The 15,763-nt window shown below is 39.4% G+C and overlaps 1 protein-coding gene and 1 long non-coding RNA gene across 8 annotated transcripts in view; one reads left to right on the top strand and one right to left on the bottom strand.

Moving 5' to 3' along the window:
- smyd3 (SET and MYND domain containing 3) overlaps window positions 1–15,763 on the bottom strand; it is a 112,454-nt gene that overhangs the window by 58,482 nt on the left and 38,209 nt on the right. The window lies entirely within an intron of this gene.
- Window positions 10,828–14,422, top strand: LOC133474290 (uncharacterized). 2 transcript variants are annotated; one of them, XR_009787446.1, is made up of 4 exons: window positions 10,828–11,044; window positions 13,046–13,154; window positions 13,242–13,510; window positions 13,642–14,422. It is a non-coding gene; the product is annotated as an uncharacterized LOC133474290 (long non-coding RNA). The 2 variants fall into 2 exon arrangements; XR_009787445.1 differs by lacking the exon at window positions 10,828–11,044 and having other exon boundaries at window positions 12,918–13,154.

Raw genomic sequence — 15,763 nt, 5'->3', positions numbered from 1 at the left:
TGAAGCATGTTACTGAAATGCAGTAATGTGAGAAGATGCAAACACATACAGTACATTAAACATCTACTATTTATGAGTCCATATACAAAGATATAAGCAAACTGTGCATGCATGAAGAAGGACTACTACTTAACATCACTTGGTCTGGGGCATATGCAACAGCAGACAAGATTGCCCCGTCTTGGCTCTCCAGTGACTCATTTCCATGTTAATACTGAATCATCTCAAAGTACAAATAGGAAAACAAAACGGTCATGTTTTTGTCAAATTGGTACATTACCAGTGTATTAACTCACAGCCATACTGTATATACACACACACACACACAGTACAAATGTGTACCCCTACGAACAGTGCATCACTCATATCCATTAGCATTCATGTTTCAGCCCATATACAGTATGTGTACTGTATGTTAAGGGACAACATGGATGCATTAAAAGCTTTTCAACCAAGTGTGTTGTTAATTGAGTTAACATGATCCCACGTAATCACCTCCAAAAGGTCACATTATGAATATCATTATCAAGGCTGTGTGAGATTTTGCAGTATTCTACAAATGCACCTTCCCATCTCTCTCAACAAATTAAAGGTACTGCCACAAAAAAAGTATTTTTATTGTTGAGTTTTAGTTAAAAGTGTGATTCAGATTGTATACGTAATGTCCTCAAATTAGCTAAAAATAACAGCAATAAAAAGAGATCATAAAATAGACCAAAGACTGAAGAACAATAGAAGCAGGTATTTTGAAAACTGTTATTCTTTTGTCACTTAAAACAGACGTTTTAGTGTTTTTATCGTTTATATTGAGATATACAGAAATGCATAACTATATACTGTAGCTACACTCTCACCTCACTATATTAGGAAACAAAGAGGATGTGAAGAATAATTTAAAATTCTAACTCATTTAAATGTCATATTCAGACTTAATTCCACTTCATTACCAGGCTCTTTTATTTGATAGTTAAAAAATTAATTCATTAATCTAACAATCCCGTTCCTGAGACATCACTTTATCATGGTGGAGGCGTTTGTGTGTCCCAGTGATCCTAGGAGCTAAGTTGTCTGGGGCGTTATGCCCCTGGCAGGGTCACCCAGGGCAAAGAGGTCCTCGATGAGGGACTGAACCAAGCACGGCTCAAATGACCCCCTATGACAAGTAAAATATATATTTTTTAAAAGCAGAAGAAAACGGATGGATGGAGAATCTACCAACAAAGTATAAACAATTACACGTTGTAATATTTAATGTATAATAACACAACATATTGTTGCTGTCCCTTAAAAATAAAGTATGGGTTGTTTTTGTGATTTTTTTTTTCCTTTAGTCAGAAACAAAAAAGAAAAAAAAAACTTGATACATTTGGTATTTTAAATTGGAAAATGACAACATATTTTTATATATTTGATTTTATTTATATATTTTAAAGACCATTGGGATGGGATAGACATTTTGATTCTGAAGTTGAGGAAACAATTGTTTTTGAAAAACCTTGTGTATGTGTGTAAAGCCTTGGGCAGTCTGGGGAAAGATACAAATCAGAGGTATGACTGAAAATGTAAGGATGTTACTGCTTCAAGAGCAATATGCTTTTTAAGGTAATCTTATTGTTCTGCATGACAACAGCAGTGTTGTCTCAATCAAAAGCTCTTTCATTAAATCTGAAGGCTGCACTCAGTCTCTGACATCGTCAACATGCATCTATCGCCTGGAGTGAGCACCAATACAATCACATCACGACTAAACATACAGAACATATCGAGGCTCAGTGTTTGATTGGTTTATGGCTGATATATGAAGTCCAAACACTATTCCCTATTCCCACTTCCAATATCGAAGATTTACAGGCTGAAACCTGGAAGAATGGTTTCAGGCAATACTGTAGCTGAAAATTCAAAGTCCCTCCAGGTATGTTTGAGGAAGTTAAAAATATTCAGCTTTTTAATTATTATTCTCCTTAGTCTACCCTTATTATGCATGCTATTTCAATGTTTTATGTAGTTAATAATTAAACAACATATAATTCAAACTCTTCGTCTATTTTACCTGGCTTTTTTAATACTGTAATTTCGCAAACTAACTCATCACTGGCTCCACAGCATGTCAACTAGCATATGGTTTAGCTGATTGGCTATAATTGTGCCGGCACATCTGGTTAGCACATCTGCCTCACAGTTCTGGGGACCGGGGTTCAAATCCCGGCCCTGCCTGTGTGGAGTTTGCATGTTCTCCCCCTGCCTGGGTGGGTTTTCTCCGGGAACTCCAGTTTCCTCCCACATCCCAAAAAGATGCATGGTAGGTTAATTGACAACTCAAAATTGCCCGTAGGTGTGACTGTGAGTGTGAATGGTTGTTTGTTTCTATGTGCCCTGCGATTGGGTGGCGACCGGTTCAGGATGTACCCCGCCTCCCGCCCGAAGATGGCTGGGATAGGCTCCGGCGGCCCGCACCCCAAGTGAAGATAAGCGGTAAAGGAAATGGATGGATGGATGGCTATAATTGTTATTTCGTGTTTTTGTCCCAGGGAAACAAATGAATCAAATATTTGCTATTCAAAACTATCAAAGTATAAAATGTAAAAAAAATTAAAAAAAATCTACTTCTTTTTGATTAACTGATCTTAATACGTTATACTGTCGAGTGTTTATTGTTGATTATTAGTGTCTTGAAGCAATTGAGGCAAAATGGAGTGGACTATTTGGCTGTATCTAGCAGAGATGCTGCTGTTTCAGTAGTAATTATCTACCCATCCATTTTCTGTATTACGTATCCTGTTCAAGGTTGCAGGGAGCCGAAGCCAATCCCGGCTGACTTTGGACAAAAGGCGGACATCAACCTGGAATGGTCACCAGTAAATTGCAGGAACGGCAAATATAGAGACAGCAACATTCTTGCTTGATGTACAGCTTCAGCTGTTCAACAGTCCGGGGTCTCCGTTGTCGTATTTTACGCTTCATAATGCGCCACACATTTTCAATGGGAGACAGGTCTGGAATGCAGACAGGCCAGTCTAGTACCCACACTCTTTTACTCTGAAGCCACGCTGTTGTAACACATGCAGAATGTGGTTTGGGATTTTCTTGCTAAAATAAGCAGGGGGGGGGGGTCCATGAAAAAGACGTTGCTTGGATGGCAGCATATGTTTATCCGAAACCTGTATGTACCTTTCAGCATTAATGGTGCCTTCAGAGATGTGTAAATTACCCATGCCATTGGCACTAACACAGCCCCATACCATCACAGATGCTGGCTTTTGAACTTTGCGTCCATAACAGTCCGGATGGTTCTTTTCCTCTTTGGGCCAGAGGACACGACGTCCACAATTTCCAAAAACAATTTGAAATTTGGACTCGTCGGACTCCAGAACACTTTTCCACTTTGCATCAGTCCATCTTAGATGAGCTCGGGCCCAGAGAAGCCGGCGGCGTTTCTGGGTGTTGTTGATAAATGGCTTTGTCTTTGCATAGTAGAGTTTCAAGTTGCACTTATGGATGTAGCGCCCAACTGTATTTACTGACATTGATTTTCTGAAGTGTTCCTGAGCCCATGTGGTGACCGTGGATGATGAAATTCTTTCAAGACAACATGAATGGCCAGGTGAAACAGTTAATTTTATTTTAAGCATTTATGTCAACCATTTCAGAAAAGCATTATCATTAAACAAACCATAACCATAAATAAATTAATGATGGTTGTTGTTCAGTCATCAGTCATATTTAAAACACAATATTTCACAAATTCTGCCAGGGTATGTAAACTTATGAGCACAACTGTACATATACGAAGCCATACAGTATGTACCCCTGTCATATTGGAATGAAAGTGTAGGCAACACCTTTTTCATAACCTCGGTCGGTGGCATATTAAAATTAAAGTGTAGAACTCTTATAACCTCTAGGTGGCGGTGGCATATTGGAATTAAAGTGTACAGCTTTTTCGTAACCTCTAGATGGCGGCATACATTTATAAAATGTGAAAGTTATTTTCCATTTTACCCTATACCTATGTATAATGCGGACTATTGACAATTTTTTTTGGGGGGGGATGCGCATTATACATGAGAAATTACGGTATTCACATTCACACAGTCATTGAGTGGGAACTGAACCCACGTTACCCAGGTCAGGTGAGTGAATCACAGCAACGTCAGATCAGTCTCAACTAGTTTGTAGTCTAAAGAGGAGGACCGTGACATCATCATCATCAGCTATGTGAAGCTGAGCTACATCCACACAACCTCTGCTATGGTACACCTCCACTACAATTAAATGGCAGTCAAAATTCCCATCATTAGGGGCTTTTCCACCAACCAGCCCAGGAACTTTGAGTTCCTGGTAGCAGGAGTTCTTGGTAGCAAAAGGTTCCTGTGGCCCATGTGTTTTGTGTTTCCATCGCACTTAGTTCAGTGTATCTTAAGCAAATGAGGCTGATGTTGCTCATTACTGACACCTAATGGATCTTTAAAAAAATGCTGGTATATCAAGCTTTCAAGTTAATGTCTTATTTTCATTAGTTATTATTCATTTACAAGAAATAATGCCAGTGAGGCATAGTGACAGACAGAACAAATAAATGCTCTTCTATTAGATGGCAGGAAGTACATACAGTAATCTAATCTTTGTGACATTTTTGTTTGTTGGTGTGCTGTGAGATTTTCCAATTGTAAAATATGCCTTCGCTCCATAAAGGTTGGAAATCACTGCTCTCGTCAGGTCATGTATTCTAATCAGTCAGGTCAAACCGTCATGACAGAAATAATGGGTGCTAACTTACTGTAATTTAATTACTTTATTGTAATTAAATTACTTCACACACACACACATACACACACACACACACCGAAGCTTTAGAGCATGATTCGACATAACGCTGGCATGTTTACATACAACCATTAGTGCTAGCACTAGCTTGATAGGCTACATAACGTTTTGTTGCCTGCGTGCGAGCCGTATCGTATTAAAAGTACTTGAACATATTGTACCTCAAGCAATCCTTGAATTAAAGTCCTCTTCCAAGCTCTGTCGTCCCCATGGTAATGAGTGTATCCGGTCGCGTTTGAGTTGCCAAGATAAAGCCCCATGATCGTAAAAGACGGGATGCGAAGATTTTATTGCAGTAGCCTGACATAGTGCAATCATGAAAGACCAAATTTGACGTGTTGTCAATTTCAGACATGTTGTCTGTCCCACACCACTGACTTTTTTTTTTTTTTTTAATCACTATTGGCTGTCAGATACTTACAGTACTACGTCAAGACACGCAAGCAGGCTAAAAATAAAGTAGCTTTTGGATTCAAATATACTGTACACGATGGCGACGCGGAGTAAATGTCTTGTGGCGCCGATCAATGACGTCAGTGTACAGTTCGTATATGTACTGTATTTGCTTCTATTTTGCGTTGTTTTACTCTGGTGTCTGCAGCCAGGTCGGCATTGCAAATACCTCACCTTACCTGGATAAGGTTCAATGAATAAATGAAAAAAAGACATGACTTCATGGACAGCTCTTAATGCGTTTTTAAATACAGCAGCGTGAAGTATTTGATATCTGTACATGTGTTTATATGAGAAAAACAAAAACAGATTGTCCATTGAAAATATTTATTTGTGCAAGTACAAACACAGATAAAAAGCCGGGGTTCATTTCCTTGTCTTGCACAATGGTAAACATGGCATTTTGCCGCAGGCTGGAGGAGCTCCTGCCTCGGAAGGTTTTTTATTTTTTTCCCCACCGCGACAGATTCCATTGGACCATCAGAGGGTCCTCGCCGGCCAGCCTCACGCCCCTCTGCCCCGAGGAAGACGCACATGCCTGCTTGGGCACAGACCTCCGCTCCTTAGCGGAACCGAGTTGGTCAGCAGCGGACCTTGCTGCCAGGATGGCGGCAGATCTCACCACTGATTCGAAGTTTTGCTTTTCAGTGTATTTTAATCCTCTTATTTCGAGCATTACATAACACCACATCACACCAATGGCGACTCTGTGAATGAAAAAGTAAATGCCTACAGAGGTCTGTCAATCAATCAGTGTTCGTCAGCACAGCCTACCCACTCAGAGTTCCTGGTAGCGCTAGGAAGACCCTACCCACCAGGTTAAACTAAATAATCTAGGGGGAAGCTTCTGTACCCTGGTAGTTTTTGTCGGTAGGGACACAGAGGGAACTCAAGCTACCAGGGTAGCTCGGGAAGTTCCTGCAAAGGTTCCTACAGTGGGATATCCCCTGTTGTCCAGTGAGTTAATGTGCTCAGTGAAGGCTTACACTTCTTCCCTTTTCATGTTAAACAATGTGTCATCCACAAACAATATTTGTATGACGACTTGGGGCTGTTCCCTTAAAGAATTTCAGAGGCCCTTCTTTCCCTATCCTCCATGTACAAGTTTGCTACGATAGAGGATACTGGGGAGTCCATAGCACGTTTTAGTTTTTTTTTTGTCTGTAAATGTTCCCATGAATTGTGTTATACCGTAATTTCTCATGTATAATGCACATTTTACCCCCCAAAAAATTGTTAAAGGTCAATAGTGCGCATTATACATAGGTATAGGAGCAAATTGAAAAAAACTTTCACATTTTATAAATGTATGCTCCCATCTAGTGGTTATGAAAAAGCTGTACACTTTCATTCCAATATGCCACTGCCACCTAGTGGTTATAAAAAAAGGTGTGGCCTATACTTTCATTCCAATATGACAGGGGTACGTATGACTGCATATATGTACAGTTGTGCTCATACGTTTATATACCCTAGCAGAATTTGTTAATTTTTGTTTTTTTATAAATATGACTGATGACTGAACAACAACCATCCTTAATTTCTTTATGGTTATGGTTTGTTTAGTGATAATGCTTTTCTGAAATGCTTGACCGTTTAATTTGAATCGGATTAAAATAAAATGAAATGTGTTTCACCTGGTCCTTCATGTTTTCTTTAAAGAATTGTACCCATCTTACAAATTCTGCCTGGGTAATCAAACATATGAGCACAACTGTGTGTTTTCTAGTTTACTAAATAAAAGTAGGGCTGTGAATTTCAAAATAAGAGCAAGTAAATTAAGGAAAGTATGATGTGTTCAAATAAAGTGCTTAACTTCAGAATAATTATTTGAAAAAAAACCTAACAAAATACAGATAATACTTCTTGGTTTGATGATATGGGTAGAAGTAAAATCATTCATTGTAAAAATGCATTATATATAGGTAGAAGGTTTTTCCAGTATTTTGAGGTCAACTTTGGGGGTGCGCATTATATACGAGAAATTACAGTATATGTGGTGTTCAGGCAAAGTTCCAGCAATTGCATATCTGTTCCGAATTAAGTGTGGATCTGTCTTGGAGGCTGTGATCAAGCAGTAATCGTTGCCTCACAGTTTTGCCTGCATCCTGGGTTGAATATGGAGGTAAGATTCATTTTTTAATCCATCTTTAGATCTCTGACTTTAGCAACAAAGTCCATTGAGTTTTGGACATGGTGTGGTTGAATTAGTCAATTAATTGTATGATTAATATCATTAAGATTTTCTTATCTTCAGATACGTCATCCTTAAAGGTACGTGACCTAATTGGCCAAACTACACAAAAATATCTTTTGTATAGCCGAGTTGTGTGTTCACCATGCACGCATATATGCGCACACACACGCGCGCGCTAATCCTGAGGGTTGTAAAACTACAATTATCTCCCACTCTGTGGTGACCTTTAGGTTACAGGTCAAATGCTTCATCCAATTATCTGTGTGTATATCCAGTGTGTGTGTGCTGGGCCATGTTTAAATAAGCAGACATTACAACCCCACTAACGAGAGCCTGCAAATTTATATTTGACCTACGTGTTCCTGTAAAGGGATTTGGCCATAATGGTGCTTTTATGACAAGGACAGTGTTTAACCAATAGTCATCGCAGCACTGATCCCTAAAAACATTTGAGTGTGTATTATTTGTTGCACAAAACTCAAGGGAATGTGAATTGTCCGTGTTTTGATGATCATTTCCTGTCACTAGATATGCTGGTTAATGAATTAAAGCTCGGATTTCTTTGTGCTTTCCATTGACCGTCTTTTAGGAGTTAATACCGTCTTCTGATATCTAATAGGTTAACTTGTTTGCTTCACTTAATGCAGAAATGGTGTTGGATGCATACACTGTTCTCTTTCTGTTTTGTCTGACGATATCCTTAAGTCATCAAATGGATGCACTCAATGCGGCGGCACCCTGTGATTAGCCGACCTCTAATTTGATAGACGGAATTTACCACGCTAGCTTCCTGTCAATCAAGAGATAGGCATACCCTCATTCATCTATGATCTGCTTTATTTGAAATGAGCCAATGGATATGACCCAAAAAAAAAAAAAAAAAAAAAAAGAAAAATCATTAAAAAAAATACGAACATGGTGCTGCATGAGAAAGACATGAAAACTAGTGACTGAGACCAAAACCTCATTACCAACCTGTCAAATGGGGTAATGAATTAAGTGAGAAGTGCATATTTCTATGGCCTTTTACGCAGTTAATTTGCAAGCAGTGGATTTTGCCTACCATCTGCACTGGCTTCACTTTTTAGACCTTTGTTTGTCATGGAATTTATGAACCCCATTCACACTGGACTGAACGCAAAACAGAAGAAGGCATTCATTAAAATCACCAAGGCAGTGGTATGTTGGGGATTTTTCTATTGAGTAGTGCTTTACTTGAAATGGGGGGAGAAAAAAATAGTGTATGTAAAGTTATTGTGATTTTCCTTCAGTGAAGCGTGTGTTTCTGCATCTCAATTGCAAAGTACTGTTACAAAGTCATGTTACTATCAGTCAATGAGAGCACTTTTTAAATGCAAAACATATAAGTTGATTGATTTTTGTCAAACAAGGTTTATGGTTTTAGCATTTAAGTTTGGTATAGTGGAAAAACAAACTTGCATACGTAGCGCAACCTGAGTTTTGGACTGTCTCACTCATAAACTGACAGTCACCTATCTGAGGGTGTCCTTCACACAAGAGAGACTCCCAGATGAACAGCTATCATTAGCGTAGAGACATGCAATTTAGAGAATTAGCTTAAGAGTGACTAGTGTGAATACAAATAACAAATGGATATCTCAAAAGACTAAATGATACCTGAGCACACCGTAGTCCTGACAAAGGCCACATTGTAGTTTAAAAACATTAGATGTGCATAAATTTAGACCTTACAAAAGCAGTATCTTCACTTGTCAACACAGTGTGTTTGAATGTTTGTGAGTTTAACTGTTGCGCTCAATGGGATCTTAAGATACTATTATAGCAATTGCGTAAATATGAATGGCCACCATTTCTAAATGCATATCAATACCCTTTAAATACATTGGGATCATATTCACAGTGGTTGTGGTTTAACATAGTACTATCTTTTAGTAATAAGGATGCTTTGGGGGACTGTGCACTACAAACAATGTGTGTGGTAAAATGGAGTCTGATGCAATGGAAGTACTCTCATCCATCTCTTTAAGTACTCAACTATATGCACAAAAATGTTCACAATGGAGAACATTGATCCGAGAGTTACATTCAAGCAAGGACAACTGTAACATGTTTCTCCTGGATATTACCACAAATGCAATGATTGACTGCCTTCAAGGTTAATAAAATTATGTGTTTTTCAATTTTACTTTACTGTTGCGCAACTAAGTAAATAAGCAACCGTGCATTATTCATCAGTCCGCAATGCGAGTTTGGTTCTATGGTGATGCTATCCTATTCAAAATTCATGTTACTCAATAATTCATTTATCTATTCAAACTTGGCTTATTAAACTCCGCAGAACGAATGCAACAAATAGAACTAAGCTCTCACTGATTGTTACCGTGGGAGGGACACACACTCACACGTACACACACATTAATTAGTGGAAAGTCACAGATGATATTTTTGTCACAGGAACAAATGGTGAGCCCTGTGGGCTGAGAGGAGATTGGTTAGAGAGAGAAAACATATGCGGGTCATGATGAACGGAAATGGATCAAGAGTGAAGGAGAAGAAAGTGATGGCTAAACCACACAGTGTGTGTCAATGATGTAGAGGAGTGGGGAACAAGCTCTGATCTGAATGAACGAATCAAAACAGGCACCATTGAACACTTGTCCTGTGCTCATCAAATTTGTAAAGTGCTGGACGTTTTCACAACAATAGAACTGAGAAGCTAACAGTTAGCACCAATTTATGCCTCACCTGCTAAAAATCTAAATAACTGTTTCTGAACCTGGGCTAGTTACCAATATACTTGGAAGTTTTATAAATTGACCCCAAAAGGAAATATTCAGAAACTATTTTGCTGTATTGTCTAAGACTCATACACGTTTAAACTGGAGCAACCTGTTGCTTGCAAGCCATTTGTTGGCTACCTGTGAACAGAGGTGAAGAGACTACCTGTTAACAAATAATTGTACACAAGAGTACTATTACTTTAGAATATTATGACTCGAGTAAAGGTAGAAAGTACAGTTTAGGAGTATAGTTTGATTATGTGGGATCATGTGAGTAAGTAGACACCAACGGTGAGGGATGCCGTTAAGCTGAAGAAGGAGTCTTATCAGGCCTTTTTGGACTCCTGGGGGAGCTGATGGGTACCGGCTAGCCAAGTGGAATGCGGCTTTGGTAGTCGCTGAGGCAAAAACCCGGGCGTGGGAGGAGTTCGGTGAGGCCATGGAAAACGACTTCCGGACGGCTACTCCAGTAGACGGCATAGTGGTTAGCACATCTACCTCACAGTTCTGAGGATCCGGGTTCAAATCCGGCCTCTGCGTGGGTTTTCTCTGGGTACTACGGGTTCCTCCACATCCCAAAAACATGCATAGTAGATTAACTGAAGACTCTAAATTACCCGTCAGTGTGAATGTGAGTCCAAATGGTTGTTTGTTTATAAGTGCCCTGGGATTGGCTGGCAACCAGTTCAGGGTGTACCCTGCCTCTCGCCTGCAGTTAACTGGGATAGGCTCCAGCATACCCGCGACCTTAGTGAGGATAAGCAGTTCGGAAAATGAATGAACTACTCCAGTACTGAGTAACTAACTGGTGAGTGAATGATTTATTTTCCAAATAGCGCATGAACAACATTGATTCCACCACATTTGCCAGCCTTGGTCATTATTACTAAACACAGTGAGTTCTTCCAACTTACCGTTAAGTCTTTATCTTCAATGCAGTACATACATTGCAGATTGCTCCTTTTGAATGTGCACAAACCTTTCTACAGTGAGGAACTCCAACGGTGATGATTGTGTGGGGCAATTTACATTCATGTGCTTTGGTTGACCTGCTGGTTTTATTCCACGGAGAATTACATTTTGCAAACGCAGACAGAGACAACCTCTTGTATGTTTCTCAAGTTCCAAGTGGAGTGCTTGTAATACCAACATTTTTAGGAAGACAAAAAAGACAGGGCAGGACATAGCTGTTCGTTTTCGTTGTGCATCCATCCATTTTCTATATCGCTTATCCTCACTCGAGTTGTAGCTCTGCAGCAAGACTGAGTGCGGTCATGTGACTGCCTGGCTCCATTTGATTGGTGAAATGAAGTCAAATGTCACTAATAATTATGTTGAACTGGTGAAATAGAGTTAATGTGACAAGTAGATCAAATTACAAGTAGCGAGCAGAATGCACTGTAGCCCAATGTAACAGAGTAAAAGCAGCTGATGTTCTTTCCAAAAATACGTAACAAGTATGTTGACTTAAAACTACTCTGACAAGTCATTCAAAATACTTAAGTACATGTAATGGGATTAATGTAGCTCGTTAATACACACCGCTACCCGTGAATTATAAATTTTTTATAAATATTTAATATTTGTAAAAAGGGGTTATTACTGTGTACAGTAAGGCCAGACTTCCACATGCTACTTCACTGGCATGATTCAACAATGTTTACGTAGTATGAGAAACCCTGTGATGGAAGCACAAGTCTGATCAGGGTTCATAGATCCATATTCCATTATGGTGAATATTAATGAACGAGACCACTTAGTGGAAAGTTTGCTGAATTTATTCTCTTTTCATTTTTTTACACCGCTCCCAGAGACAATTCAGACATAACATACTGAAAGAAGCATTCGGGGCAGTAACATTGCTTTCAAAACAACTATGATGGGAGAGAAAAAAGCACGACCCCTATAGATGAATGGATTTACAATCAAAAGTTGCCTTCACATATTTTTGGGACTGGTTTTGATTGGTGCAGGATTTTTTGTCAGCTCACCTGTGAACCCTAAAGAGGACAAGTACTACAGGAAATAGACTGATGTATGGCCAACTTTTGGCATTTCATTTTCTCCTTTCGACATTCCCCAGCACTCATCCCACCTGATGTGTTTTCTTATGGGGGGGGGGGGGGGGAGGTCAAGAAAAAATACATTCTAGTGTAGGTCAGAGTATTCGATTTACTGTCCTCAAATATGGAGATGTTAGTTCCACTTCCTGCAGATTGGAGTTTGATATGCAGCCCACAAACACAAACTCTATTCTGTTCATTATTCCATAGGGATTTGAAGAAGGAAGGTACATTTTGTATTTTATTTAAAAACAAATACACTACAGTTCACCATGCAACTGCTCCTACATAAATACTGAAAACAGATTTTAGTTGTCCATATTCTGAAGATATTTATTATAGAGGTGACAAACTAAAGCAAGGGTAAAAGAAAAAAAGGAAGATGACTAAAAGGCCTTGCTTCAGGCTGGTGTATACCAGCAGCTGGAACTATGGCTCACTAATACACAGACACACAAATACAGACACCTGCAGGGAGGGCTTAGACTCTTTGCTGGCAGTGGTTAGAAGAATAATCCTTCAGTCTCACCATCAGAGTCACAGCCTCAATCCTCTTCTGGAAAATAAAGACTGTATGTCTCTCTCACCATCTCCTGTTTTTCTCAACATAATGCCACTGCTTCTCATGTGGTACAGCTCCCAATGCAGAACTCCTAGCAATAAAATATGAAGAAAACAGCCCACACAGGAGCAACTGGTGTGTGTGTGTGTGTGTGTGTGTGTGCGTGTGCATGTGTATGCTGTAGGTTGGACATCATCCTAGAAGATCCCTTACTTTCCTGCTCAGTGGAGCTCACACACACCAGCTGTACAATTGCCGAGGCAGGTTAATCCCGTCATCACCAGGAATGCTGGGTAAGTGTCCATGAATGTGTCTACAGTATCCAAGCATGCTCCAGTTTGCCCAGATGGATTGTAATTCATGTAAATGTTTTTTTCCAGGTCACCTTAGGAACTGTTGATCTTACTGGCTGAAACAAGAATGAGGAACAGGCGAAAAGAATGAGAGGAAAAATGATGGGTAAAGAGGAAAGAAATATCAAAGTCCTTTTGTCTAAAAAAGGGACTAAAAAGTCCTTAAAACTAAAACTGTGTACGTGCATGTGCATGTATCCTTACTGGGTTATTGATTCATAGTTCCCCTTAAGGAGTAGGATATTAATGTTGACCTCTACAGAGAAGGAATCAGGGTGGAACAACAAAAAAGCAAGGTAGACACATTCTAGATAGAGATGGGCATTTGACTACATTTGTGAAAAATTTGTGTTCAATTAATCGACTGTTATTTTCTTTGTAATATAGTTTTAATATGTTCTTGAAGGTTGTTAACTTCTGTTTTCAGGTATTAACATTAATCAGGATAATGCTGTTTGGTGGAGTCCATGGGGAAAGTCTGCATGTACCTCAACTTCCCAATGGGGAAGTGATTGTTGTTCTTGTTCATTGAATTAGCTGGCTAACGCAAGAAACGATGTTGGCAGTTTTCCCACTTCACATTGGTGGCTCAGCTCTCAACGCCTTGTTTGAGGCGGTCAGTTTTCTACTCCATAAAAGTACAGTGGGAAACTGCCAAAACCACGCTGCATTGACTGCATCAGTCCGAACGAGACATGCTAACAAATAAAAATGGTAACGAATGACAGTCTTCTGTTTTCACTTCCTGTTAAGAAAAAGGCCTTTTATTTTGGGCAGCCGAAGGCATACCTGTACTAATTAGCATCTTGATATGCCACACGTGATATGGATTGATTATTTTGCCAAAGGAGAAGTGCTCACTAACATAGATTTAAACAGATTTTTTGAACAATATTTGAGAGAAATAGGCCTTTTGTGTACATAGAAAAAGTCAGATCTTTGAGTTAATCTCATGATAAATGGGAGCAGAAAGCAAATGTACGGAACTTAGTTTTGTTCAGTGTACAGTACATGGTGATGACGAATATGCTTGCCCAATTAGCAACCGCCAGTGGTTTATATCATCCATATCGTATTAGTTCGTCATACTTGGACCTGGTACTCCTTGGTTTTGCCACTGGAAAAGCATCAATAGCAAATAGAGCCTAACTGCACTCATCTTCCTCATTCTCTCGTGTTCACCTCCAGCTCTAGTCTTCATCAGGTCATTGCGGATTCCTTTAGAGAGGTGGAGCCCTTCAATAAGCACTCTGCGGAGCATGATGAAAGGACGAAGAGGAGGAGGGTGGCGGGACTGAGGGCCTTGGGGGATGGGCGTGGTGAGCGCAAATTGTGATGTGGAATAAACGATCACACAGTAATCTGTGGGATGTCAGATAACTGGCTGAGTGCGGGGAACCACCCACACAGACTTGGAAAGAGGGCTTTTAATTTTACATCCCTGGTTCAAAATATGATTTAATGAGGTTCAGTTGGGTCTATTTTTTATTTTTTTTTATATTCCTTTTGAACTTGAGTTATGATCTTTTCTCATCACAGATGACCTTGATTGACGTGACATTTTATCATCTACATTCACTGGCCACTTTATTAGTTTGAGGCACACAAATATTGAGATGTGACTGATTACGACAGCTGTGTCACAAATTTGGCTTTTGCAAGATAATCTGCTTTAATCTGTATTATTATAAACATCATTATTATTATTATTATTATTATTAAGAGACATTTATGTACATTAATGTATAGAGGCATACCTAATGAAGTATCTGGTATGCACCTCGTTTATGGAGAAAAGTTAGTAAACAATTTATTTCAAATTGTTACTGTATTATTCCCTCCCAGCTCTTCTTCCTCAGTTTATGGGCACCCGTCACAAAGTCAACTCTTGCAGAAATAGTATGCTCCTTCACTTGTGAAGCTAGGAGATGCCCTTGATTTTCAAGGACGACACAACAGAACTATGTATGTATGTGTGTTAATGTGCATGCTATGAAAAACTAGTACATAACACACATAGTAGCACCTGCCTCTCCATCTGTCATGCACCTCATGTGCAGTCACTCCATCTCAGTCTGATCATCATTATGAGGTTCAAAATTAGTTCACCAGTGGCCTACGGCTGATGACATTTACACTACAGATCATGCACTTGAATAGTCACAACCAACTGATACACACCAACACACTGGCTGGAGGCAGGGAGACTGACCATTGATCTACTCTATCCCTTCTTTAATCAGTGTGAGGGTGAGCAAAGGCACATTAGTGCATGCAGAAATGTGGCCATTGATGAATAAGATCAAGATTTTGACCTTATTTACGGTCATGTACCGTGCATTCCTACATAAGAATGTTCTTTCGAATCTAACCCAATCACAGTAGGGAACACGGCAAATCCAACATTACACTGCATTTCAAATTATTATGCAAATTATATTTAAGTGTCTTAAGGATTCCATTTTTGGTTCAACTGAAATTAATCTCAGACATTTAAAAATTACTTTGCCGGGTGAACGCAAAAAAAGGCCACCTTTTTCAAACAATAT

Source organism: Phyllopteryx taeniolatus, chromosome 2 (assembly GCF_024500385.1).
Source record: "Phyllopteryx taeniolatus isolate TA_2022b chromosome 2, UOR_Ptae_1.2, whole genome shotgun sequence".
Taxonomy (NCBI): domain Eukaryota; kingdom Metazoa; phylum Chordata; class Actinopteri; order Syngnathiformes; family Syngnathidae; genus Phyllopteryx; species Phyllopteryx taeniolatus.
The sequence above is the reverse complement of the archived record's forward strand: the minus strand, read 5'-3'. Positions and strand labels throughout refer to the sequence as shown.